Source organism: Alligator mississippiensis, chromosome 3 (assembly GCF_030867095.1).
Source record: "Alligator mississippiensis isolate rAllMis1 chromosome 3, rAllMis1, whole genome shotgun sequence".
In the NCBI taxonomy this organism is placed as follows: domain Eukaryota; kingdom Metazoa; phylum Chordata; order Crocodylia; family Alligatoridae; genus Alligator; species Alligator mississippiensis.
In genome coordinates, this window is record NC_081826.1 from 91764586 (window position 1) to 91792080 (window position 27495).

The 27495-nt window shown below is 41.5% G+C and overlaps 1 protein-coding gene across 5 annotated transcripts in view; it reads right to left on the reverse strand.

The window, feature by feature from the left end:
• The window catches only part of DLGAP1 (DLG associated protein 1), a 735970-nt gene that overhangs the window by 624712 nt on the left and 83763 nt on the right, over positions 1 to 27495 (reverse strand). Inside the window, exon 2 of one of the 5 annotated variants that reach the window (XM_059724195.1) lies at positions 2929 to 2973. The exons of the other annotated variants lie outside the window; for them this stretch is intronic. The gene's annotated coding sequence lies outside the window, so the exon portion shown is untranslated. The remainder of the gene's footprint in view (positions 1 to 2928; positions 2974 to 27495) is intronic. 5 annotated transcript variants of the gene reach the window in all.

Here is a 27495-nt window from a genome sequence, read left to right on the forward strand (position 1 = left end):
AACCAGGTTTCTGCCTCAGTTTCTTTCCTGGCTGTCTCCTCCTTGCCACCACTTATCTGTCCCCGCCCAATATCTCAGCTGTCTGTCTCAGTTTCCAGCCCCCGTCTACCTTAAGTAAACCCAAGCCTCAGTTCCTCAGCCAGCTTCTCTGTAGTCCACTGGTTCTAATCCCGGTTCTGGCAACTTTCACTCCCTACACTTTAACTCTCTCTTACCTGAACCTTCCCCCAGGTACCCCAAGCGCACACACACACACTATACCATCCAAGTTAGGAACTTACCTGTATGCATGTGTAGATGGGTTGAATGTGTATGAACTGGTGAGTGTGTGTGTGTGGCATTGTGTGCATGATATACGAATTAGTGATCTGTGTCTAACCTTTGGGGTGTATAGTGAATGTGCTCGAATTGGTGATAAGTATGCATGTGCCGAGGCTGGTTTAGATGTGTATGAGCTGGTAGTGTGTGTGTTTATGCACTTAATTGATTTGTGTGTTTGTATATGTGCAATTGTGTCGCACCCTCCTGTCTAACAGCGCAATATTGAGATCCTGAGAGTTGGCCTGACCCCACAGGGCAATATAAGAATCTTTGACATTTCTGGTATTCAGACAAACCAGTGAAGCATGACCTTTTGGGGTTATTATTTTCTAATTCTCAGAGCATATCACTAAAAAAAGAATGATTACTGGTGCTAAAGTAGTTATATAGAAGCTTTAAATAGTTATTTTGCAAAGCTAAATGAGAAGAAATATCCCCTAATATACAGTTGGCAAAACTGAAGGACATTATGCTGAAAAGAAGTATCCTGAATTACAGGTTCCTGATCCAGTCACTAGACTATGATGTTACCCCATGATGTTTTCTATTATGATCCACCATCAGCTAAGGCATAATTATATTCTTCATTGTTACTCCTTCTACTTACTTGATGTGCCTGAAATATTATTGCACTCATTAAAAACCTGCACTATTAGACCCCATGTCACTATTTAATTGAAATATGAACATGTATAATTCTGACTATAAAAAAAATTAACAGAAGCATTCCTGATGAATGGAGCCCTGGAAAACATAGAAGCCTTGACAGGGATGTTTCTGCATTTGAAACCTATGTGCATATCCCTCCAGAGTTATTGTAACAAATATTATTGACAAGTCTAATGGTAGGAGAAATGATGAAAAATTACAATTATAAAGTATTGTATTTGTTTTTATTTAAGGCATGGCCCAAGTGTATGAGAGACAGCCTAAAATTCATTCTGAAAATGAAGACAGATTTGGGGGTTGTACTCAACTATTATTTTAAAAGCTTTATAGAGTGCCCAACAAAATTCGGCTGCAATCCTGATTAATACCTTTCAGCACTTTACCATTAAAAAAAATATTTTAGGGTCTAAACAGTTAGTAATATTTATAAAACTTACCTTAAAACTCATGTGCTTTCTGTTCATACTATAAATACCTCAGATCACTTATTTACCTTGCATGAAATAAAAGGTCACCCATTATGCACATAACCTAATCCCAGTCATAATTACACTGCAGAAAAAAAGCCCACACACCTTCATTTGAAGGTTAACTGGATTCAAAATAACCCAGTTCTCACCAGGGTGTTACAGTCAATTCAATTAAGTCAATCAATTTAACAAGGATTTAATTAAAAACAAGTTAGCAAGTCAACCAATGTATTTGAAAAGTAATTAATCAATATTTTAAATAAATTGGATGTAGTTAAAATCAACTACATTATTATAAATACACTGGTCTATTTCTCGGCAGACACAAAAAATATTTTCTAATCAACCTCCCTCAACTTGCTGTATAATATGAATAAACACTGTATTTAGCACAAGACTGCTATATTAAAAAAAGAGTTGAAAGAAAAAATTAGTGTGACTTTCTACTAGTTCTACCAGAAAAAAAAACAAAACAACTCTATGGCTGTCCACATGCTCGCTATCATTTTTTTGTCCTCAGCAATTTTTGCCTAAAAATTTTTCAAGGAAGTTAAACAAGATTTTTTTTTTATTGAACTGACATGTCAGCTGTGTTTGTAAGCACCCTACAAGTTGGGAAGTGGGTGAACTAATATTACAGAAAAAAAAATCAGTATGAGTAGGCTTTTCCTCCTCAAATGTCCCACCTCCCCCCCTAGAACAAAAGTGGTTTGAATTCACATCAGACATAATTTCCTATTATAAGCCTTCTTAACTGTCTTTTGTGGGTTCCAGAATTTGGTGCTTATTTTCAGAGCCCTACAACATTTACCCAGAGCAATGCATCCAACCACATGCCATTCAATCTACCCAGGATTCTTCCCAGGGTTCTTCCTATGTATGAAACATGCAAACAAACCCTCTTTTTGCTTAAATCCAAGTTAAAAATACTCACTTTTTTACATCACCAATGAATAATAAGTTAAAATACTTGCTTATAAGCCAAAATACTTGCACTTCAAGGCAAAGTACTTTCTACCAGAATTCTAATGCCAGAAGTAATGTTGTCATTATCTTAGTTTCTTTCCTAATTAAAAAACTTATCTTCATAGCTGTGAGAGGGAAAGATGACATTATACCTATTTGATACAAGGAAGTCAAGCACATCAAAAATGTCAACTAGCTTTAGACAGCACATTTTGAGAAGCTTATGGCTAGATTTTTCAAAGTACTTAGCACTGCACTATGTTTCATATATTCAGGGTATTTCACAATAAACTATCCTCAGTTGTAACTGGTAGCGCTCAGCATTTCTGCAGATCTGATCCAAAGTCGTCAGAAACTGAACACCCAGAAAAGAAACAATGCAATTAGCAGTCAAGCATCACATAGGGACTGTGGCAGAGCCAAGGACAGAATCCAGTTCTTCACTGTGACATTTAACTAGTTTAATCACAAGACCATCCTTTCTCAACCTGCAATTCCTTACCTTATTCATTGGACATCATCTTCTACAACAAACGAGGAACAGGTCCTACAGAAAAAAGCATCTTTTACTATACAACACTGATGTCCAAAGAAAGGCTACTATGCTGAGGTCTTGTGGGGAGAAAAATGGGCACAAGATCATCTAATTAAAAGCTGCATCATGATTCACACATATAAAAGAACAAAATTAAGCAGTCTTAATTTGTGAGTACTTGACCTTGCAAATTTAAGAGTCTATAGAATTTGTTGCCAGCATTTTTAAATTAAAAAAAACTGAAAACAAAAATCAGTGATTTGAAACCATACTCAACCTCCCACAATGGTCTTCAGCAGATACAGAATGGGGGCACCTTTCAAATGGGTTTCACAACTGTTTGCCAGGGAACAAAGCACTGCTGAGATTCAGGATTGATAGCACTGGAGTCTATGAGAGTTTAATCTAGCTGTTAGATTACAGTCCCTGTTTTCTCCAGCCTCTTCTAGTTCTCTTCTGTTCTCATGTTCCCTATCCCAGGTTCCTATTTATCTCTGTTCCTTTCACTGCACCCTGGTGCCAGCCTTGAACATTTTCAAGGAGCCTAGGCCAGACTGCAGATGTATGGCTAAGCACAAGGCCTCAAAACCTGTTTCTGAGTGACCATAGAGTGAACTTTTGCAGCCATCCGCATGTCTAACTAAACACAATTAAACAGGGCACAAGGCCTGAAAGAAGATATTATAAGGGAATACTATAAATTAAATAATCCAAATCCAGTATATCATAGCTTAATCTTAAAATAATAGTAGTAGTGATTGATGTAACCAAATGTATTAGATGTTATTTCACTATAACAGATATATTTTGTTAAGATGCTTAATTTATAAACACAAAGCAGCCTTGTCAGAGAAGACCATAAATTAAAGAAGAAACAGCCAAGTGTTGAACAGCATTCCACATTGGGGAAAGAAAGGAGATAAGAAACCCTCCTTTTTAGTTTCCCTAGAATATAAATCCCAACTAATTGACAACTTCCAAAGCCAAAAGAGATCTGGGAGAACGTCTGTTCACCAGAGCACCCCAAGGGAAGACAAGGTCTAGCGGTCACGAACTCCTGGAAGACCATTTTAGGCTATACATAAGGAAAAACTTCTTTATTGTCCGAGTCCCAGAGTCTGGAATAGACTCCCCCTAGAAGTGGTGCAAGCACCTACTCTGGACACCTTCAAGAAACACTTGGATGCCTATCTTGCTGGGATCATATGACCTCAACCAACTTCCTGCACCTTGGGCAGGGGGCTAGACCGGATGATTTTGCGAGGTCCCTGCCAGCCCAAATGTCTATGAAATCTGTTTCAGTTCTGTTCCCAAAGTTTCAGTGAAACAAAGAAATTTAAATAAAACCAATCAGAGATATTTATTAGAATATTAGAACCAGCTATCTATAAATATTGGGTATAGGCTGGAGGAAAATGTGGAGAACTCAGTAAGTTCAAGAAGACCTGCTGCCAATCTGTGCCACCCTCCTCCCACCTCTCTACAGCCAGCATAGGTGTGAATTTATGTTGTGCTGTCACAGGTAACCAGTTAGACTTTGGGATAAATGTTTGCTTTTATGTTTTAGGCTGGGGACAGACATTACACATAAACTGGTTTAAGTGATCAGAAACTGGTTTAAACCTGTGACAGAACAGATGTTCAGTCCACATAAACCAGTTTGAAAATTGCTGAAACTGGTTTGAATGTAGTAACAGACTTAACTGATTTGGGTCAAACTGGTTTATGCAATGTTTGTCCCAGACCCCTCTCCAGTTTAAGATACACCAGGCTCCCCTAGCATCCCAGCATGCTCTTTGGGCTGGGCAAAGCTCTCTGCTCCACAGCAGGGCTGGCCCCTCCCCTCTCCTCCCTGGCTGCAGCTCTTCCCACTCCCCTTCACCACTCCCTGCTAAGCAGGAATTCCCCCTTCACTTCCGCCTTGCTGAGTAAGTGTCTGTGTATTAGCTAGCATACTACATGCTGGCAATGGTCTCTGATGAATCAACAGACAGAAACAACAGGCAGAATTAACAGGTCGCTGGTAATGTCCCTCTGTTGTTTTCTTAATGGGGTGATAAACACTAAGTTAGGTGTGATAAATACTTATCAATTCCCTGCCTGGCCACAATCCCCTTCAGCTCAGTACCGTGGAAGGAAAGGGAGGGCTTCTCTAGCTCTACCCAGCTTCTAGCCTGAGCCACTGTATGCATGTGCCTGTATGTCTGGGATGTCTGTTCAGTTACAAAGTGATTTAGCCTAGCCAGGTTAAACTAACCTGCAAAGATTGAATCAATTCAGGCTCAGGCTTTTTAAATGTCTGTCCCAAGTGCAAGCAAATAGAAGGTTAGGCTGTAGACCTGTTTCTGCCTCTTATCAGTAGCCTACCCACAAGATTACCTGTAATCTAGGTACAGTAACAGAATTGGAGACCCTGGGTGAGCAGAGGCTGCTGAGTGGTAGGAATTTGTTTGCACTTCTTTACCTTTTTTAAGCTAAAACATAATGTGAGGCCTCAGGTTTGCAAATCAAATCTGCCCTACTGGAAAGTCAATAATCTGAAATGGGTACTACTAATACCTTACCTGATAAAGAGAGAATGGAGGACCAGCTCAAACAAGGGGTTATCCAATATGGGGGGACAGTATGGAAACCATGTACATTTAACACTCCAAATCTCTGAACAACCCTCTGTAAAGAATCTAATGGTTAGAGGCCCTTCAAGTCCCTGTTTTCTCCATTCTCTTCCACTTTTCTTCGGTTTTCATGTTCCCTCCCACAGGTTCCTGTTTATCTCTGTTCCCTTCAGCCCCTCCCCACAACTCACCTTGCCCTTATTTACCTGATTCTGCCCCCAAATTGTAATTTAAAGTCCTTTCATCCCTTTCTACAGAAAAAAAAAAAACTGGGCAGGGGGAATTCACATTGATAGCTCTGTTATTTTTAACAGATTATTCATTTCACAGAAGTGGTTTGTAGCAATGCAGAAAGGGTCGCTGCAGGACCCTCTGACAATCCTATCATTTACAGGACAATTTGTAAATCTTGAGGCTTATGCTCATAGAACCAACAGATCTGTCGTGGCTTGTTTTTGTGCTTCAGAATCAGTCTGCCTTCAGTTCTCCCACCTGCTGCTGTGCTATATGCCTCCCCCTCCATTCCACAAGCTCAGAAACAGAAGCCTTAGAAGACTTATGACTATGCTGAGCCTTTATTAATTCCTGTCTGAAGTATTTTGTAAGCAGAATGGTCCCGACTGCAGCAAACATTAAGGAATGGAGAACTCTGGATTCCTTAATATAATAATTCCAAAAAATATCCTTAAAATGAATCTTCATGTCATATTATATGAGAAATATACAAATCTGCTATCTTACATTTTCCAACTATAAAGGACTAATGTTTCCTACAAAGTGCATTTAATATCAATTGGTCTGGCAAATGGTGCTGCCTCATCATATTAACACTTTTTGTTATAATCATAAACAGTGTTTTTTAAAGGAAAAAGTATATCATGGATTTCTAGTCTTTTTCCTTGCCACTCTGTAAGTATGTGCATCCCAAACATGGGTTTAATTATAAATTATAAACCAAGAAGGATACATGACTGCTTGAGTCCATTGTTAAAAATGCGTTCAGCCCATCACTTTGTTTTCTTTTTCTAGCTGGCCATTCCCCACTTCACCTAAAAAGCCCATAGAAGTCCTACCATATTGTGCTTGTATGCAAGATTTCTGCCATCTCTGGGGAGAGAGACAGAATGCCTCACAGCTTCTTCTCTCTGCCCCCAACCCTCCATAATTTTTCCAGCCTGATATAGCACTGGTTTATTTCCCTCCATGCCTTGTAGCAAAGGTGAGGGTATGGCCTTGAATAAGACAGACCAAAAGCAATCAAAGTTGTTTGGATGCAATGTAGAATACAATCACCTTTTCTTTTACGATCCTGACCCAATATATTGCTGCTGCACTCTTTTTTCCTTTGGAGGCAACACTGGAAAAGAGCAATATTCTTCTTTAGCCAAGGAGTATACCAATTTATGAGCTAGTTTCACTTTACTTTCAGTTAAGATTACATTCAAAATAAAAACCCACTAAAGAAAGCCTATAATAAAGTTAATTACAGCCAAAATTCCTGGAGTTTTAAATAGGTTTTATATATAAGATTCCCCAATTTTCTGGATTGTGTTTTCTCTTGCAATTAATTGTGATTTTTTTCTTGCTTTTCATTTCTCTTCTTCTCTCATACACCTCTACAATGTACCCCTCCTCCTCTTCTGATGAATTTTAGCAAAGAAATAGTGATAAATAAGCAGGTGGAGAATGGATGATTTGGTGAATGTGAGATTCACTATTTTGCATATGCTTTCTTCTCTCCCTACTACTAACATAATCAATCAAAGCCAGTGTTTTAAATTCATTCTTGTTCCCTCATTATAAACAATTCAAGATGCCCTTAATAGGCTTAATATTGTGTTCATGAAAATTCTTGACATCCGTGGAAACCCCTGACATCCATGGAAACTCTCAAAAGGGCAATGTATTTTTAGCACACCTAACATTTTACCTATTCTACTGCAGAAAAATAGTGAAATCTGTGGAGAGTCTTCTCATGGATCATCATTCCACCTTCTTCTGCATACTAATAATATCCTTAAAAATATGTTGATTCTCTTTAATCTGCTGCTCTACTGGGAAAATACCATGTACCAGTAGCAAGTAAAGCATTTAAGCACAGTGCATTTTTGTTTTAGAAGCAAGAGAGTTTTGTATTTTCATAGGGGGCTGGTTGTTATGCAAAGAATGAAAGAAGAAATATTATTCTGCAATATGAAGGCAAATAAAACAATATAAATGTAAGGCTAGAAAGGTTCAAGAGATCGTTCAGCTCATTCCCTAGATCTGAGAAAGGATCAAGTAGACCTAATAACATTTCTGACAGAAGTTTATCTAACTTTTTTTTTTTAATCAAAATGTCAGGGCTGCCACAATCTCCCTTGGTAATCTGTTCCAGTACTTAACTATCCATACAATTAGAAAGTCTTTCTGAATATCTACCCTAGATTTCCCTTGCTGTAAATTAAGTCAATTGCTTCTTCTCTTATCCTCCATGGACATGGAGCACAATTAATCACCATGATCTTGATAACAGCTTTTTACATATAATTATATATCCCACTTTCAGTCCTCACTTTTCTTTGCTAAACACAAATCCTTCAACTTTTCTCATAGGCCCGTGGCAGATGTTCAATTAAAGGTGCAGTGGGATCTGATTTCAATCCCAACAAGTGTGCTTTCTAGTTTCTACCATGCCATATGTGCATAGCGGGAGGTATGATTGTGGGATCTGGGATCAGATCCCAATCATGCCCTATTGCCAGTGCGCAGGGAACCCAGGGCTCCCCCAGTACTGGTTAGTAGCAAACCAAGTGCTGGGAGCAGCAGTCAGATAATCAGCACTCCCAGGCTTGAAGGTGAACGAGAGAAAAGGGTTTTGATGCACCCCTGAGGCTGGTAGTGGCAGTCAGCTGATCAGGGCTCCCAGCTTCAGGGGTGCATTGGATCCCTTGACTCTGACACTGCAGAGGCTGATGGCCCTGAAAAGCTGATTCTGGCGATACATTCAATTTAAGGTGTGATGAACCAGCCACAAAGCTTATTGCACATATTTTGTGTAATAAATTTCTGGCTTATTCCCTGTTTTACTGGGCTATTAATTCCATGAATGTGTGGCTGGGTTACTACTTAAGGTGTGATTAACTGGCTAATCATATCTTAAGTGAAGTATAATTTCTGCCAGGGGCCACAGACAGAGTATTCTAATACCCCTATGATTCTTTTTGCTCTCCTCTGGACTTTTCAATTTGCCTATATCTTTCTTAAAGCATAATGCCTAAAACTGACACAGATCTCCAGCTGCGGTCTCTCCAGCATCAAGTACAGTAGAATAATTATCTCCTGTGTCTTGCATACAACCTTATGTTAATGTCCATTAATAATTTGATATTAGCCTTTTTGTAATTGCATCCCATGTTGAATTTGTAAACCACTGTAACCCATAGATCAATATTTCATCATTACTTCTACTAAATAGTTAATCCCTATTTTGTATTTCTATAGGTTATTTTTCCTTTCTAAACATAATCTTTAAACTTTATACTTACACTTATCCTTTATTAAATTTCATCTCACTGATGTCACAATGTAGCATATCATTCCTTCACTAGGAGCTGGAATATGCCTAACAATTGTTTCAGATATACTGTGGAGGTGAGAAAAAGGTGCAAGGAACTGACTCAGCATTACATGGAGCTCCAGGAGGAACTACCATGCCTTCGCAAGTTTCCCCAGACACTGGGAAGGTCTTTGATGAACCACAATGAAGGACAGTCTAGTCTGGTCCCAACCTTCATTAGATATGAAGATTAATGAGAAAATTTACAGATGTAGATCATTTCATGGGTCAATGTTTATAAAGTTTGACATTATTTAAAACAAATTACCAAAGAACAGGGAAAAGAGAATGAGATACATTTATCATAGCAGTCTCTGGCTTTTTCTCATTTTGACTTACTGTATTTCACAGTGTATAAGTCGAGGTATGAAGCCCAATTTTTAACTCTTAAAGTTCAACCTCAACTTATATACCATATCACCATCCCCTGTGAGTGGTGCTGGGTTTGGTGCTCAGCTGGCGCAGCCTAGGCAATGCTGATCACAGGAAATAGGGCCATGCCAGCCAAGCACCGAGCCCAGCACTGCTTGCAGGGGACAGGGACGGGGCCAGGCTTGGCACTCAGCTGGTGCAGCCCCATCTCTACAAGTGGCAGTGCCTGGGCCTCACCAGCTGAGCACCAAGCCTGGTCCTGTCCACTGTGAGTGGCACTGCTGAGTGCAGCCCCGCCCCCATTCCCTGTGACGGCACGGGGCTTGGCGCTCATTTCACGTGGTCCCATCCCCTCTGAGTGGTGCCAGGTTCACAGGGCATGGGGGTGTACTATCCTGGCCCTGTCTGCTGTGAGCAGCACTGCTGAGTGCCAAGCCCGGCCCCACCAGCCAAACGCTGAGCCCAGTGCCACTCACAGGGGATGGGGCTGGGCTTGGCAGCACTTCTCGCAGTAGATGGGGCTAGGCTCAGTGCTCAGCTGGCACAGTCCAGACAGCACCACTCACTGGGGGTGGGGCTGTGCCAGCTTAAGCATGAAGCTTGGCCCTATCCCCTATGAGCAGGACTGGGCTCAGCACTTGGCTAGCACAACCCCATCCCCTGCAAGCAGCACTACCTGGGCCTGAATAAAATGTGGGTCAACTTATACACTGTGCCTATGAAAACCCTAACTTTTCACATTGGAAAACTGGAGTCAACCTATACACTGTGAAATACAGTACATTTTAAATAAGAAAGATGCCCGTCTCAGAAAACACTATAATCATCCTTTACAGCTAACACAGAAATAATTTACTGTATATTAAAAGGAATTGTACTGCCACATTTATACTGTGGCATCAACTGGCAATATATATCAAATGGTTCATCTAAAAATAGCAATGATTTACATTTAAAACAAAAAAATCAAGAGAGACACATAGGTAAAAACATTTTATTGTGCTGTAGTCACACCCTGACTGATGTGCCTAATGCAAAGAATATGTGTCTACCCACAAAAGTATCAGATTTGGAGAGGAGACATGACTCCTTGATATAACAAAAGTTCTAAAAGAAGAGTAATACAGCACTTGCACATATTTGTACAAAAATTACCTACAGGTCCCATAATAGGTGAAGTGCAGAAATCAGTGTATTAGATCACATCCTGTCAGACTTGAAGAAAAGCAGAAGCTCTTTTTTAAAATTCCCACTCCCTACTACATCATTACGAATGACTTAGAGAACAATTAAAATGCTGAGACTTCCCTCTCAGTATCTTAATGAAAATGACTTCTATTAAGCAAGATCTAGCCTCTGGACCACATGAGGAATCTTAAACAAAGGAAAATTATCTCTTGATTTGTAGCAAGTGATCTATTCCAGCAAGTAAACAGATCTTCAAGCACAGCAGGGCAAACTTGCAGGTAGCTAGGTAAAGAAAATACATTTTCATCACAGTAATTTTCATACAAATTTGAGATGATAAATTTGAGCAAACCGGTACTCATTTGTGGATACAGTTTAAATATGAACTAAGGTTGTGCATAATTTGCATAGGTCTTGTAAAGACTTAGCACTGAATGTTAGCCATGAAACCTGGAAACCAACAGTGATTTACTCTCATCTCCCATCATAAGAAAAAATGGAATTTCTGATTGAACTATAATAATCAGTCAACACAAACTAAGCACTATCTCATTTAAGCACACTGCTGCACTATCTTCTCCTATATTCTCAGCGTTTTCTTCACTATAATTTCTCAACACCTTCCAGCAGTGCATGGTAAGTGACGTGACTAATATCTGTTTACGATGTTTGTTTTTCTCTGACCCTATGATCTCAGAGTGAACTTAATGGGAGTGTACTACTTTGTTTTGGTAGTTTTGGTTTTGATGCGTGTATGTGTTTTAAAAGAAAAAGTACATGCAGCTAAGTATATTAAAAGAAAGCAAGTCAAAGTAGTTTTTGTACTTAGAGTGGAAGGTGATGAAGTTTGTGTTAGTCCTGAAAGACTATAGGAGAAACTCCAACAAGAGCTTTCTCAAGGGCTACCTGGTTCTCTCCCATAGACAGATGAGTTTTACTCTTGAGTCAAAAGAATAAAGATAGACTAGAGGTTGATTCATTCTACTGAAGGATCTGTATACTGCAAGTAGTCTCAGAGCCACTAAAACAGGCAAGAGTGGAGAAGGTGAGGTGTAAACCTAAATGCCATTACCGAGAAGGGAGACATGCCTCACTACCCATCCTACACTAGAAAGCATCTCAGTAACACTGTAGGCATGCACATGTTGCTCAGTTATTAGGATGTTTCCATTTCTCAGCCCAATAAGCTTAATGGGCTACATTCTCTTTTGTACTTGTGTGACACCCATTTTAATGCCTTTTAATACTATCAGGTGTAGTATAAAGGCACCTCAAGGAAATGAGATAGACCCTATGGATTTACAACTGTGCTGCTGAAATCAGAACATGGCTCAAAGAAGTACCTTGGGATGTACAAGCCTACAAACCACCAGAGTCAAAGAAAAATGGCAACTTTATAAATTTTTCACAAGGAAGACAAACTATGCCATTTTTGCTTGAATATTAAATATAAAATTGTTTAATCAAGCCTGGACATCTGTTGAAGCATCCATTACAATATCTCCAACACTTCTAACGTTAAAAAACAGATTTACATTTGCATTACACTTTAAAAAACAATCCACAGGCAGATTTTTCACTCATATTAAAATGCATACATTATAACTTTTCTATTTTCTTCATAAAAGAGATTTTGAAGAAGTGCATTTCATTCAACTCGGCTTTCATAAAAAAGGGTACTACTTTGTATTCAACTACTCAAGAAGTCCCTCTCAAAAACAGTTACTTAAACAAGAAAATATAGTTATTAAAATATTTTGTAAACTTTTGATATATCTAAAAAAGTAGCAGATACCATCAAGAAATCAGTTTATAAAGACACCAGAATTACAGAATTTGAAGGGACAGTTCCAATAAAGTTAAGATATTAGAAGACTTCTGAACTTGTACAGTTAAAACTGTTTCCCCCTCTCTTCTCCATTTCACAGCCTCAATTTGGCACGCTACTTCAACTGTGAACAACTATTCATTTGAAACATTTCACACTTCATCTGTAACTGGGCCAAGATGATTTGCAACAGGAATGGGGATTGTGGGTTATGGACAATAATTTTGCCCTTTATCTAACTCGAATGACGCTGTTTTTGCTCTGAAGTCCAGATAAAAGAAAATAAAATGCCTGTAAAAATACAGTGGGAGATTTAAAAAGCTGCTCATTTATTTATACAAGGGCTGTCCAACTGGTGGCCAGCTGTATGCAGCCACTGAGGGGTTAACCTATGGCCACCAGGCTCCCAGACCAAGCACCTCTCCCTTCATCACTCTCCTACTGGAATCACCCAGATGTATTATTGCTGAAATACCTACTGTTGCTGGAATCTCCCAGCTCTACCTCCTCCTCTAGCTTCTGCAGCCTGCCCCTCCCCCCCCTCCCCCCCCCCCCCATTGGCAGGGCAGAGTAGTACAGTAGCACATGGCTGAGGGAGCCCACAGCCAGGGGACCCAGGGACACCACTCAGTACAAGGATGCCAGTGCACTGCAGAGGGTGGGTGGGTGCCCACATGGTGCACCATGGAGCTGCTGCCATGGCTTGGCCTATAGCACATATGACATGCAGGTCTGGGGCACATAGCCCATGTGATATGTGACCAGGGGGCTTGTAGCCCCTAGCCACTCAGAAGTTGGACAGCCCCACTGCCAGGAGTGGCAAGAAATAATGGTCACAAGCTGGCAGAGGGTAGATTCAGGCTAGATATTAGGAGGTGTTACTTTACAGTCAGGGCAGCTAGGATCTGGAACCAACTTCCAAGAGAAGTGGTGCTGGCTCCAACCCTGGGGGTCTTTAAGAGGAGTCTGGATGAACACCTTGCCAGGGTCATTTGACCCCAGTACTCTTTCCTGCCATGGCAGGGGGTCAGACTTGATGATCTGCTCGGGTCCCTTCTGACCCTACCAACTATGAAACTATGAAACGACATCAAGTTAGTCTCAACTCACCCCAAGTTCTGCATGCGTTTGACATGCAAAATATGTGGTATTAAATACAAAAATTAAAAGATCCTTAAAAAATGTAAAGGATTATAAATACAAGCTGCCTCTATAAATCAATTTAAAACTATTTTGAACTGTAGCTCTTTCATTTTCAACCACTTATATAAAAATACTATTATCCAGTTGTTCTATTAAGTGCATATGACTCTTGGCACAGGACAAATCTCTCAGAAAGAACAAAATTCTTAGTACAAGCAGCTTGCAGCTTAGAAGCATGAGTGGGTGCAGAACAACAAGAACAGAAACGAAAAAAGAAAGGTGTAATCACTGCACTTAGAAGGTTTCACAGAACAGGAAGTGGATTAGAAGCTCCTTGAAAGAAGAGAGGGTAGGAGCTCAATGCATGTCAGATAGGAATGTGTTCCAACAAAAGGAGCCAGAGGAAAAGGTGGCACATATTTTCTCTCCTTAATTATATGCAGGTACAGCTTCTGACTTCTGTCTAGCAACCTGATCTTTAGGTGAAAACAGGTACACAAGAGGCCCAAACAAGCACAAAACCAAATCTTCAGATTTTGAAATACAAAACATGAGTCAGATTCACCAAAATCAGAGTCAAAGGCCCCTGGCAGACATTGCATTTATGTCTCAATTACCATTCAGTCAATTTACCGCCGTATAAAATGGCAAACCAATCACAAAGATGTTCCACATATTTGTGGCAGTGTGTATTATGCCCTTCCTCATGCCAACAATCAATGATTATCCAATCAGAAGGGGCACAGCATCAGCCCAGTTTGAGACCCTGGGCTTCTGGGTCCACATGTTGACAATCAGTTAAGTGTCAGCAGGAAGAATGGGCAGCCTGAACTGGGACAGCATTGCTCAGGAGTCTGAAAGAGCCCAAGATGACTGAGGAACTTCCCTTTCACTCCCCAAGCTCTCCCCCACCCATCCAACAGTTACAGAGCTGAGCTGCACCATGCCTAACTTTCAAATTGTTGGTGCATGTGGGGACCAAAACTGCATTCCTGGGCTTGACTGGGACATTAGCATGCAACTGAGAGCTGATCCCCAAAATCATGCATCCTGCCAGGCATGTGTTGCATTGCAGGAAACATGATTCTTGGGACCTGGGATCAAAGCCTGTCGCATCTTTAAATTAATGTTTGCCAGGGGCCAAAGAAAATGAAAGGAAGAGAAATTGAAATGATGGAAAACTGGAATCATCACCAAGGAGGATTACTCGGTGCTAACCCGCACCTGTAGGGAATGGTCCAGAAAAGCCAAAGCAGTAACAGAACTCAAGCTAGCCACTGGAATCAAGGATAACAAAAAGTCATTCTTCAGATATGTGGGAAGCCAGAGGAAGAACAAAAGCAACACTGGACCCCTGCAAGATCAAATGGGGCAGCTGATGTCTGACACCCAAGAAAAGGCCAGTCTCCTAAATGATTACTTTGTGCTAGTTTTCCAGCCACCCAAAAGGGTCAGACTGCCAGGCAGGGTGCAAAGCATCCAGGGCTCAGGAGATGGGCCCAAAATTGACATAGATCAAGTGAGAGAATACCTTGAGAGGCTTGACATCCATAAGTCTACGGGCCCAGATGGATTGTACCCAAGAGTCTTACAAGAGCTGGCGGACATCATAGCATGCCCTATGGCCAAGACATTTGAAAGCTCGTGGCGCTTGGGTCATGTACTGGAAGACTGGAAAAGAGCCAATGTGATCCCAATCTTCAAGAAAGGGAGGAAGGAAGATCCAGGGAATTACAGACCTATCAGTCTGACATCCATCCCTGGAAAGATCGTAGAGAAAATTATCAAGGGATCCATCTACAACAGGCTAATGGAAGGCAACCTACTAAATACCAGCCAACATGGTTTTATTACTGGAAGGTCTTGCCTGACCAACCTCATCTCCTTCTATGACCAGCTGACACACTGCCTGGACAAGGGAGACGAGGTTCATGTCATTTATCTGGATTTCAAGAAGGTCTTTGACTTGGTCTCCCATGATGTCCTCATGACCAAGCTGGGGAACTGTGGCCTCAATCATCTCATGGTCTGATGGCTGGGAAACTGGCTCTTGGGTCAGACCCAAAGGGTACTAGTTGATGGGAACAAATCAATGTGGTACAAGGTTACCAGTGGAGTCCCCTAGGCCTCAGTGCTTGAGCCGGTACTCTTCAATATCTTCATTAATGATCTGGATTTGGGGGTCAGATGAGGACTGGCAAAGTTCACGGACGACACTAAACTATGGGGGAAGGCGGTCACCCTGGAGGATAGGCTGGGGATACAGACCAACCTGCACACACTTGCAAAGTGGCCAGACCAAAGCTCGGCAGTGCTATACTTGCTAGCACCATGACCCAAAGAGATTTGGGGGTCTTGATTGACCACAAGATGAACATGAGCCACCAATGAGATGCCATGGCTGGCAAAGCAAACCAAACTCTGGCATGCATCCACCAGGGACGTCATCCTTCCACTTTACTCGGCCTTAGTGAGGCCACAGCTGGAGTACTACATCCAGTTTTGGGCCCCCCACTTCAGAAGGGATGTGGATAAGCTTGAGAGAGTGCAGAAGAGATCCACCCATATGATCAAAGGCCAAGAGGGCAAGCCTTATGAGGAGAGGTTGAGGGACATGGAACTCTTCAGCCTGGCAAAGAGAAGGCTCAGGGGGGACTTGGTGGCAGCCTATAAGTATGTAAGGCAGGTGCATCAGGATCTGGGAGAGCACTTGTTCACCAGAGCTCCCCAAGGGTTAATTAGGTCTAGCTGCCACAACCTTCTAGAAGGCTGATTCAGACTTGATATAACGAAAAACTTCTTTACAGTCCAAGGAACAGACTCCCTCCAGAGGTGGTGCAAGCACCCATTCTAGACTCATTCAAAAGGCGTTTGGATGTTTATCTTGCTGGGATCATTTGATCCTTGCAGACTTCCTCTGGCAGGGGGACTGGACTCGATCTCATGAGGTTCCTTCCAGACCCTAATGTTTATGAAGTCTATACAAGACATTTTGAGATGAAGCAAAGACCAACATTCAGACAATCATGTCCTTTCCCTATTATAGTAAAAAAATTTCACATAAGACATAGCTTATTTAAGATCCAGTATAGTATCATAAGGCAGGTGACCACCCTTGTTTTTCAAGTATTTAGATATCTTCCACATGCACAGACAAATGTGTTTCAGAAACTAACAGCAATTTCATAATAAAGCTATTTTGTATGCAATGATCATTTACTGACTCACATTGCTTCTCTACACAGTCACTCTGCTTTGCAGCATGGGTGTTCCAGTAAGTCACAAGGTTTTTGACATCATCCTCAGATAAGTTTTATGGGTTTTGTGACAGCAGCTCCTGCACCACAAATTGGCTGATCTACTCTGGTTGTATTTGAACTTCTCCACCTAATCATAGACCATAGTTTTCCTATGGCAACTTTCACTAGGCAGCATACTTTTGCCCCCCCACAAAAACAAGTGATAGAACACTGTTTTTTTTTGATGAACATTAATATCTGTGTAGCCATGTTGTTTACATGCTCACTAGCATCACATGTGTTCAGCACAAAACAACAAGAATCTTTGAGAAGGCTGCCATCAATGTTGCCACTGCTGTATAGCTTCCCACTTTGTTGCAGACATACAGCTTGGGCAGCCATTTTTCCATTACTTTTGAAACACCTTGTACAGTTATAGTCACACAGCAACATGCTGTAGCCCATAAGGAAACGTGACAACAATGCTAATAGTGGTAAGAATTAAAAAGAAATGAAGTCAGTCAAAGGGACTGTTTGACTAGGGCTGACTGAAATTTTCAGATGGAAAAACAAATTACTCTGATAAAGTCAAAGAGTTTCATTTATATAAAGTCAAAATATTTCATTTTGATTTGATTGCTCTGGCTTTTATGTTGTATTATCAATTATAACATAAAAAGCAGAGTTAATAAAATCTAAACTAAAATCTGTGCTATTATCAAATCCATTGGCTTCCATTGCCTTTCCTGTCTCCCCCACCAAGCCAATGCCTGGCATATTTAAAAGAAGAAAAAAAAGCACCATAAAAACCAAATGTGCACTCAGAATTTAAATACCTTTCAGCTCAGCAATTCATCTTATTTTGATATTTTAAGTAGTCATTTCATAAATCAGTAATTTACATCTGTGATTCCGAATCTCTTTTTTCATTCAGATAAAGATAGCTAGTCAGAAATGACACCAATATAATCGGGGGGGGGAGGGGAAGACGGGAGGGGGGTTAATATTGCTGATATAGTTACCATACCTCAAACAAAATTCAATTATTATATCACAACAATATTCCTTTTTTTTTTAAACAAAGAACACAATAATGATTTGGTAGAGAGACTTGAAACCAAACTATGAACTAAATGAGGAGTACACAAAGTTGCCTAGCTGAAAGATTCCTGGCTATTGGCTCCATCATCACTTTTGTGAGTAGCCTCATTGACTTAAGTTAGTCCCACAGTGTTTCCAGAACTGAATTCTGACGTAAGAAACTGGACTGGTATGTTATATTTAAAAACAAACAAACAAACAAACAAAAAAACTTCCCTCCCTCACCCCAAAAAATTAATCTGCCAGTTTTTCTGGGTTTCAGTCAGCTATGGATCTTGCCAACATTTCTGAGTCACAAAGAAAACTTCCAATATTTTCACATTTTCCAAATCTTAAAAAAAAAGTTAAATATTTTAAATATTGGTGTGTGTGTTTACACATCAATACATACATACATACATATACACACACACACACACACACTATATTATCCCTTTTCTATTTTCTTCATAAAAGGGATTTTGAAGAAGTACATTTCATTCAACTCTGCTTTCATAAAAAAGGGTACTACTTTGTATTCAACTACTCATGAAGTCCCTCTCAAAAACAGCTACTTAAACAAGAAAATATAGTTATTAAAATATTTTATGAACTTTTGATATATATACACTCACACACATGCATACACACATACATATAATTACTTCATGTCAGCTGTAATAATAAATAATATATAAATACTAATAGCTGTTAACAGAGTTAAATAAGAAGATAAGAATGGCCATTAACTGGGTCAGACCCAGAGGTCTATCCTCCCCAGTATCCTGTGGAACACAGTGACGGAGACTGAAGGCTGAAAGGGAGTGAGCTGGGTGTGATTCAGGTTTTTCTCCCCCTGTTGTTCCTCTCTCACTTGCAGCGTTCGGCATTTAAGGTTGAGGAAGTTCTAATTCAGAGGCTGTAGCCCTAACTCCCAGGCTCATGAAAATAAATTATTTTAAAATAAATATTTTTCAGGACTATTTACAGAGTAGTTAGAAACATGTGAAACGGATGCTCTGATGACTGGTGCTGCACTTCAGCCTTTAGGAGTATTTATCAAATGCTGACATATTTTTGCTTCCTCTTCAAGATAGTTTCCTGCTTTCAGCCCTTTCAAAGGCAGCAGTGGAACACAGATGTTCTGTACACCAGGAATAGAGTCTATAACCATCCCTCTGAACTCCCTAGAATCAGAAATCTCTGTTCTCACACACAAAAGTCATAAAACACTATTCACCTTAATGGTACTAGCTCTCTTTCTTTGTGAAATGGATCCATACATAGTTAAAAGCATACACCAGTCTAACTAAAAAAGAAGTCTCAAAATGTAATAAGTATTTTGTTATATTTGAAAGGAGAATACTCAAAAGATATAAATTGTCACCGTCATTTTCATAATGAACTATGGGGCAACGAAAAGACTTCAGTCAGAGACTAGATAATTCAAGTATCTTCTTGTAATTGACACAAATTCTTATTGACAGTTTATTTAATCACTATGTTTCTATTCAGTTCACTCCACTGAAGACTTGTTTCTTTTTAACATACTCTCCAACAATTATCCACATTAGGACAAATCCAGCACCCCTGTGGGTCAAGGGACCTTAAGATAGAGAGGTTAGTTGGGATGAGAAAGAGCTAGCAGATCTTCTTGTTAAAACCTTGCCAATCATTGATTACTCCCTGAAATACATTCAAAAGCCACTTTTAGCTTCAAGGATTCAGCTCCCATAAACAAGATGCTTTAAATTATCTTGTAGTTCCTTCTATTATAAGGGATCTAAGCAGTGACAGCAAAACATCTATACTATCACATTCAACTGTATATCAGATTTTTACAGGCAGAACTCTTAATTCTGCCTTCTAATATTTAAAATTAGGGTAAAATGGAGCAAAATAATATCAGGCCCTACACTCTAGTAAAGAGTCATTCAGCTATTTATTTAGATAGATCTCAGAATCAACACTCTTAAAAACACAGTCTTTGCCAGGGGGTACATTTGAGCCACAACATACTTTTCCATTTTCCAGAGCATTTTTAAATGTGAATAATTATGATCATAGAAGGAGCAGAATATTTACAAAGAATTTGCCATGACAATGCAAATGCCAAACAATGCCTACAGTTTTGAAATTTGCAGGGAGAAATAAAAAAAAAATTAAAATCAAATCAATGCTTATTTAGCGACCTAAAATATTTTTTAAGTATTTGTTTCTATTCTGGTCTTATGTTTGAAAAATTTACCATGGATACTTTTCACATTTTAATTGTTATTGAGTGCTGGCACTCATGGAGATTTAGGCAACAAGGCTAGGGACAAACATTCAAAAAGCCTGAGCCTGAATTGATTCGATCTTTGCAGGTTGGTCTAACCTAGCTAGGCTGAACTGGTTTGCAAGTACATAGACATGGACTGAAGAAATGCAGGCGCATGGGTAGAAGCCAGGGGGCGCGGGAGCATCTCTCCCTTCCCTTGTACAGTGCTGAGCTGAGTTGGGATATGGACAGGCCCAGGCAGGATGCTCTGATTAGAGAAGGGTCCCCTCCCCCCTTGCTGCTCCTGACCAACAAGGGAGCCAGCATGGTGTTGATAACAGTGAATTTAGCACCCCATCAAGACAGCAAAAGCTTCTCTCATTAGTTCAAGCTCTTTTTAAACAGCTTGTTTCCAAGGAAAGAATGAAGGGACATTACCTGTTAATTAGCTCCAAAAAGCCCTAAGCGGACACTGTCCTGTCTGCCTTACACAGACACCTCTCAGCATTAGCAAGCACAGTGGTTTTCAACCTTTTTTTAACAAGTGTACTCCTTCTCCCTTGAAGTTCCAGCTCAGGTACCCCTTTATATTGTCTTCTTGTTTTTAAGGGGTGGGGGAGGGGAGGGCAAATTGACGCACCCATGATGAGGGAGTGGGGCTGAGACTGTGCAGCCGGGGTAGAGCATGGGACACAGCTGTAAGAGGCTCATCCAGGGGAGCATGGGGAGGGGGTGGTGGATCCCACTGGTGCTCACACCCCAGGAGGGAATGAGGGCATGTGCCCCCAGATCTGCATGTGGGACAAGGCCAGACTGGCCCAGTGGTGGGGGAGGGAGTTGGGCTGCGGCAGAGGCAAGGACTGCACATGACTGAGCCATGTGGGGTGGCTCCCACAGCTACACACACTTCCAGGAGGGCATGGGGGCATGTGCCCTCGATTTGCATGGGGAAGGGTGGGCTGGGGCTAGGGCTGGGCTGTTCCCAATGCAGCCCTGGCCCCAGCCTGCATCAGCATGCTGCCTTGCCCCACACAAATCTGGGGCCACATACCCACCTATGCCTTCTCAGGATATACACAATGGTGGGAACCACCCTCCACACAGCTCAGTCTGGTGCCCCACCCCGGCTGAGCAGCCCCTGCTCCAGCCCCATCCCCACTCCCTCCCCCAACACTGGGGGCTAAATCTACCCCCACCCTACTCTGAAACAGGTTTATCTCAAATTGGTTTCAGTCATTTTCAAACTGGTTTATGTGCACTGAACTTCTGTTCTGTTACAGGTTTAAACCAGTTTCTGATCACTTAAACTGATTTATGTGTAATGTCTGTCCCTAGCCCAGGTGAAATCAAGAAGACATTTTAAAGCAGAAGCCTAAGCTAGCCCTGTGCAAGTATCTAAAATACATGACACCTGAATTCAGGAGAGATGTTGTGATATTCACATTCCAGACAAGTAAAAGATGAGAACAAGAAATTACTGAAGTAGCATTTAAGTCTTCAAAAGAGTACCCACCATTTGATTCCATTCTGCTATTTGGAATCAAAAGACTAGGTTCACAAGTTACACATAAACCAGTTTAAGTGATCGGCAGGAGTAACTGGTGCCTCCTGGAGGAGGGCACAATTTGTGGGTGGGCCCAGGGGTGGGCCAAAAGCCCCATATCCACTCCTATACTTCTGTGCTGTGGCTTAGTGTCTCCTGCCCAACACTCCGCTGGCCCACGCAACAAAAAACTGTCCCATCCTGAGCAGTGTCAACTCGGGGGCCAATCTCAGGGAGAACACATGAACTACCCTGTCTAGGCACTGCTCAGCTCCCAGATTCTGGGGGAACCAGCAGCTGGCCAGGGGAGTTCCCCATCCTCTGTACCCCCCCTATTGTTGTGGCAGACTAGGAACAAATTTGCTCCCAGTCAGTATCTGTTCTATTTAAGCAGGGAAGAAATAAGGGGCCCCTTGGGATTCGGAGCTGGGGGGCAGCAAAGGCACCAGTCACAAGGCTCAAGTGCCTATATACTAATGCTAGGAGCATGGGGAACAAGCAGGATGAAATAGCGCTCCTGCTTGCAGAAAACACCTATGACTTAGTAGGGCTAACAGAAACCTGGTGGGATTCATCCCACGACTGGGCGGTACATATTGAGGGTTATAGGCTGTACAGAAAGGACAGGGTGGGGAAGAAAGGGGGAGGGGTTGCGCTCTATGTCAATGAGCAGTATACATCGACCCTCATCAAGACGGAATCGAAGGATGAGGAAGTAGAAGGATTGTGGGTTAGGTTACATGGGGGGCAAGGAGAAAAGGATTTGGTGGTAGGGATCTGCTACAGACCCCCACACCAAGGGGAAGAACTAGATTCGGGGCTCCTGAGGCAGCTCTCAGAGACCATAAAAGATAAGGAGGCTGTAGTCATGGGGGACCTAAACTACCCAGACATCTGCTGGGAGACACAGACAGCAAAGTCCCACCATTCACACAGGTTTCTAATCTGTGTACAGGACCTCCACCTGACACAGGAGGTACACGGTCCCACTAGGGGGAATGCCTTACTGGATCTGGTATTGGCAACGGGGGACGACATGGTAGGGGACCTACAGATCGGTAGCCATCTGGGGGACAGTGATCACCTAATAATAGAATTCTTCATAAGACGTCGAGTGGGCAAGGTAACTAGTAGGGTGAAAGTGCTAGACTTTAGGAAAGCTGATTTTAATGAACTCAGGCGATTAGTCAAGGATGCACTGCAGAGTAGGAGTTTTGAAGTGATGGGAGCCCAAGAAGGCTGGCTGCGCCTTAAGGAAATGATCCTTCAGGCACAAAGGGAGATGATCCTGATGAGAGGAAAAAGAGAGAAAGGGGCCAGGAGGCTTCCTTGGCTGACCAGAGAAATCCAGGGCAGCCTGCGGGCCAAAAGGGGAGCACATAAAAAGTGGAAACAGGGAGAGATCACCAAAGAGGAGTATACCGCCTCTGTTCGCGCTTGTAGGGAGGCAGTTAGACGGGCCAAAGCTACCATGGAGCTGAGGATGGCATCCCAAGTAAAGGATAACAAGAAATTGTTTTTTAGATATATAGGGAGTAAAAGGAAGGCCCAGGGAGGAATAGGACCCCTACTAAATGGGCAGAAGCAATTGGTGACGGACAGGGGAGACAAGGCTGAACTCCTCAACAAGTTCTTTGCCTCAGTGTTCCTAAGAGAGGGGGAAGACAAGTCTCTCACTGGGGTTGTAGAGAGGCAGCAGCAAGGCGCCAGACTACCATGCGTAGACCCTGAGATGGTGCAGAGTCACTTGGAAGAATTGGATGCCTTTAAGTAGGCAGGCCCAGATGAGCTCCATCCGAGGGTAATGAAGGCACTGGCCAACATCATTGCACAGCCACTGGCGGGAATATTTGAATGCACGTGGTGTACGGGGCAAGTCCCGGAGGATTGGAAAAGGGCCAGTGTGGTCCCCATTTTCAAGAAGGGGAGGAAGGAGGACCCGGGCAACTATAGGCCAGTCAGTCTCACCTCCATCCTTGGCACAGTCTTTGAAAAAATTATCAAGGCTCACATTTGTGAGAGCCCGGCAGGACAAATTATGCTGAGGGGAAACCAGCACGGGTTCATAGCAGGCAGTTCGTGCCTGACTAATCTAGTCTCTTTTTATGACCAGGTTACAAAATACCTGGACACAGGAGTAGGGGTAGATGTCGTATACTTAGACTTCAGGAAGGCCTTCGATACGGTATCCCACCCCATACTGGTGAACAAGTTAAAAGGCTGTGACTTGGATGACTACACAGTCCGGTGGGTGGCGAATTGGCTAGAGGGTCGCACCCAGAGAGTGGATGGGTTGGTTTTGACCTGGAAGGGTGTGGGCAGTGGGGTCCCGCAGGGCTCGGTCCTTGGACCGATACTCTTTAATGTCTTCATCAGCGACTTGGACGAGGGAGTGAAGTGTACTCTGTCCAAGTTTGCAGATGACACAAAGCTATGGGGAGAAGTGGACACACCGGAGGGCAGGGAACAGCTACAAGCAGATCTGGACAGGTTGGACAAGCGGGCAGAAAACAACAGAATGCAGTTCAACAAGGAGAAATGCAAAGTGCTACGCCTAGGGAGGAAAAATGTCCAGCACACCTACAGCCTAGGGAATGACCTGCTGGGTGGCACGGAAGTGGAAAGGGATCTTGGAGTCCTAGTGGACTCCAAGATGAACATGAGTCGGCAGTGTGACGAAGCCATCAGAAAAGCCAATGGCACTTTATCGTGCATCAGCAGATGCATGACGAACAGATCCAAGGAGGTGATACTTCCCCTCTATCGGACGCTGGTCAGACCGCAGTTGGAGTACTGCGTGCAGTTCTGGGCACCGCACTTCAAGAGGGATGCAGATAACCTGGAGAGTTCATATAGACATATAGTCAACCCTCATCAACCCTCATCAACCCTCATATAGTCAACCTATGAATCTATGAATCTACTCCACAGTATGTACTACCTGCATTTACAGGTAGTACCTAACTGTGCAGTACAATGATTTACTGCACAGTAAATTCTGCACACATGTAGATGGTAATGCTTTACTGAGCAGTAAATTAGTCCACTGCTCAGTAGAGCATCTCATGTAGACACAACCCCTGCTGACCAACAGGTACCCAGTGGGACCCAGATCTGCCTAAAAACAAATGCAGGACCTGTCAAGACATCTCTATTGCCATAATAATCCCCATAGCAAAACTATCAGAATCCATTAATCATATATATATATCTATCCCAGAATAAGGTATACCTCATCCAGTACACTAAATGCTCTCATGGCAACTATGTGGGTGAAACCAGACAACAATTGAGCACCAAAATAATGATCACCAAGAGAAAATAAAGGACACGGGCACTAGAACACAGGTTTTTCACTGGGGGGGGAAATGGGGGTAAGTGGGGACAGGAAATCACTCCCTGTCTGATCTCACAATTCTTATGCTCAAAGGAAATCTACCCAACACCTTTACAAGATGAGCGTGGGGGGCAAAAATCCATTAGCCTATTGGACATTAAGTACCAGTGACTTAACACAGACATGGACTTCATGGTCCATTATACTCTGTACCTGATGATATTCAGTAATCTCTGGACTTCACAGGGGATAACAACCCTCCTAAACAATCTTGTTTTTCCATTATCAGGCTTTTACTGCATCCCTCCTGCTTGTTGGCTACCTGCTAACTTTTCTTATATTCTGTTTTCATTATTTTATTACATATAGTTTTAAACAAGCTTTTGCTCCATCTGCTGTGCTTGCTTCTACCCCAATATATAATATAAAATATATCACCTGCAAAAATTCTTGCCTTTCACATATTCCCTGGACCACTGTGGCAATATCCCCTCAACATTACTATAGTTATATACTACTTTAAAAAAAAAAGAAAGAGTGGCATGGATGGTTAACTACTATATATTATAGGTATTCTCTCATACATTTGGTTTTCATCTGAGATTGTATCAAATAAAATAGCTGAAACATCATAAGTTCATTCATATGGAATGAATTTATGATATCTGCTATCAATTAACAGCCCCCTTGATGTGCATCTTGCAGTATACTACAGCTGAATGTGCTTTTTTTAAAAAAAATGCTGAAGGGCTCATTACATTGGCTATAAAAGCTTCAAGTGAAATCACAAGAGATGCTTAAATTTTCAGTGTGTGGCATACAGCTATATCACAGAGAGCAGAACTGGATTTGCTTGGTACCATCAGCATAAGAGTGCATTCCAAAAGAGTTTTCTTGCTACCTGCATCTTGGTTTGTCCAGGATTGTACTTACTTTCTTTTTTTTAATACAGATGTTAATGCTGATCATATGAATGTGCAGTCCTTTCCATGCAACTTTTTTCATAGGCAGAGTAAGTTTGAGAATTAGATAAAAATAATAGCAGAAAACAGAAACAATTTAGAAGCATAAGACAGAATGTTAATGGCTCTTTCACTAGTTTGCAATAATAAAAAGTATTGAATATTTAAAATTAGCTTCCCAGTCTTAGAGGCAATTTGATCCAGTGAATAGTCTGCTAGCTAGGCAGTCAAGATACTGTTCTGCCCTCTTTTCAATTACAGTTGAGCAAGCCCATAAACTTAGGCCAGCATGCAAAAAGTAAACAAAAAAATAATTGAGTGGGGAAGAAGTAAAGGAAAGGAAAGAAAGCTTGGGTTGATTTACTGTGTTTTGCAAATTTATTTTTAATATATGTTTATATCTCCTTTTTTAAAAACAAGAATGTGCATCCAGAAAGCACTTATGCACTCTTATTCATATGCCCATGCACGTTCAGAAACAAATAGCTACTCGACACTCTGAAGTAGGATTCCTACATGTATATTTTAGCCATGGATAATCACTTTACATTTTAAGTAATGAGCTCTAGTGCCTACAACATACTGATCGTGATACTAAACATATAATGCTGCTATTTTTTCTTCTGTATGTTACTATGGTAGCACCCAGCAACTTTGTCATGAGGCAATGGTATTTTAGAACCTATTTCTCAATCTTCAAACTGCTAAAGCTACCCAAAAAGTGACAAAAGAGCACAACATGAAGTATCTGGATATGTTGTAGTTTACAACATATTTGGCAGATTATAATATCATTTCTGTATTTTGATGATTTGGAATCAAAATGTTTGAGTGTGTATAGAGAAGAGGCTTCATATTTCTTCCTGTTTCTTGGAAGGAGGCAGAAGGAAGAGAGGGGGCACCAGACAGAATTGTGGTCAGTGGTGATTCTTCTCTGAAACGGAATAAATGACCTGCCTCTTGTATAAATCAGACAGTTCCTGATCTCCCACACACACACACATGCACACATGGTATAATAGTCAATTAAATTAGCACAAACATCTTCTCCCTACAGTTATTGCTGACCAAGACTTTTCTAGGGGTTTTTAGTAGAGAAACACAAACTGGCTAGAGACAGAAATTACACATAAACAGGTATAAGTGATGGGAAACCGGTTCAAACCTGTAACACAACAGAAGTTCAGTGCACGTAAACCACTTTGAAAATGGCCAAAACCAGTTTAAAATAAACTTGGATGGATGCAGTATCAGACTTAACTGATTCAGGTTAAATCACTTTATTGAACTTCTTCCCAGATCCCTTCCAGATTCAAGTTAACTCTCAGTCCCTCAGCCTCCAGGATGCATTGCAACTCCCCTGCAAGCC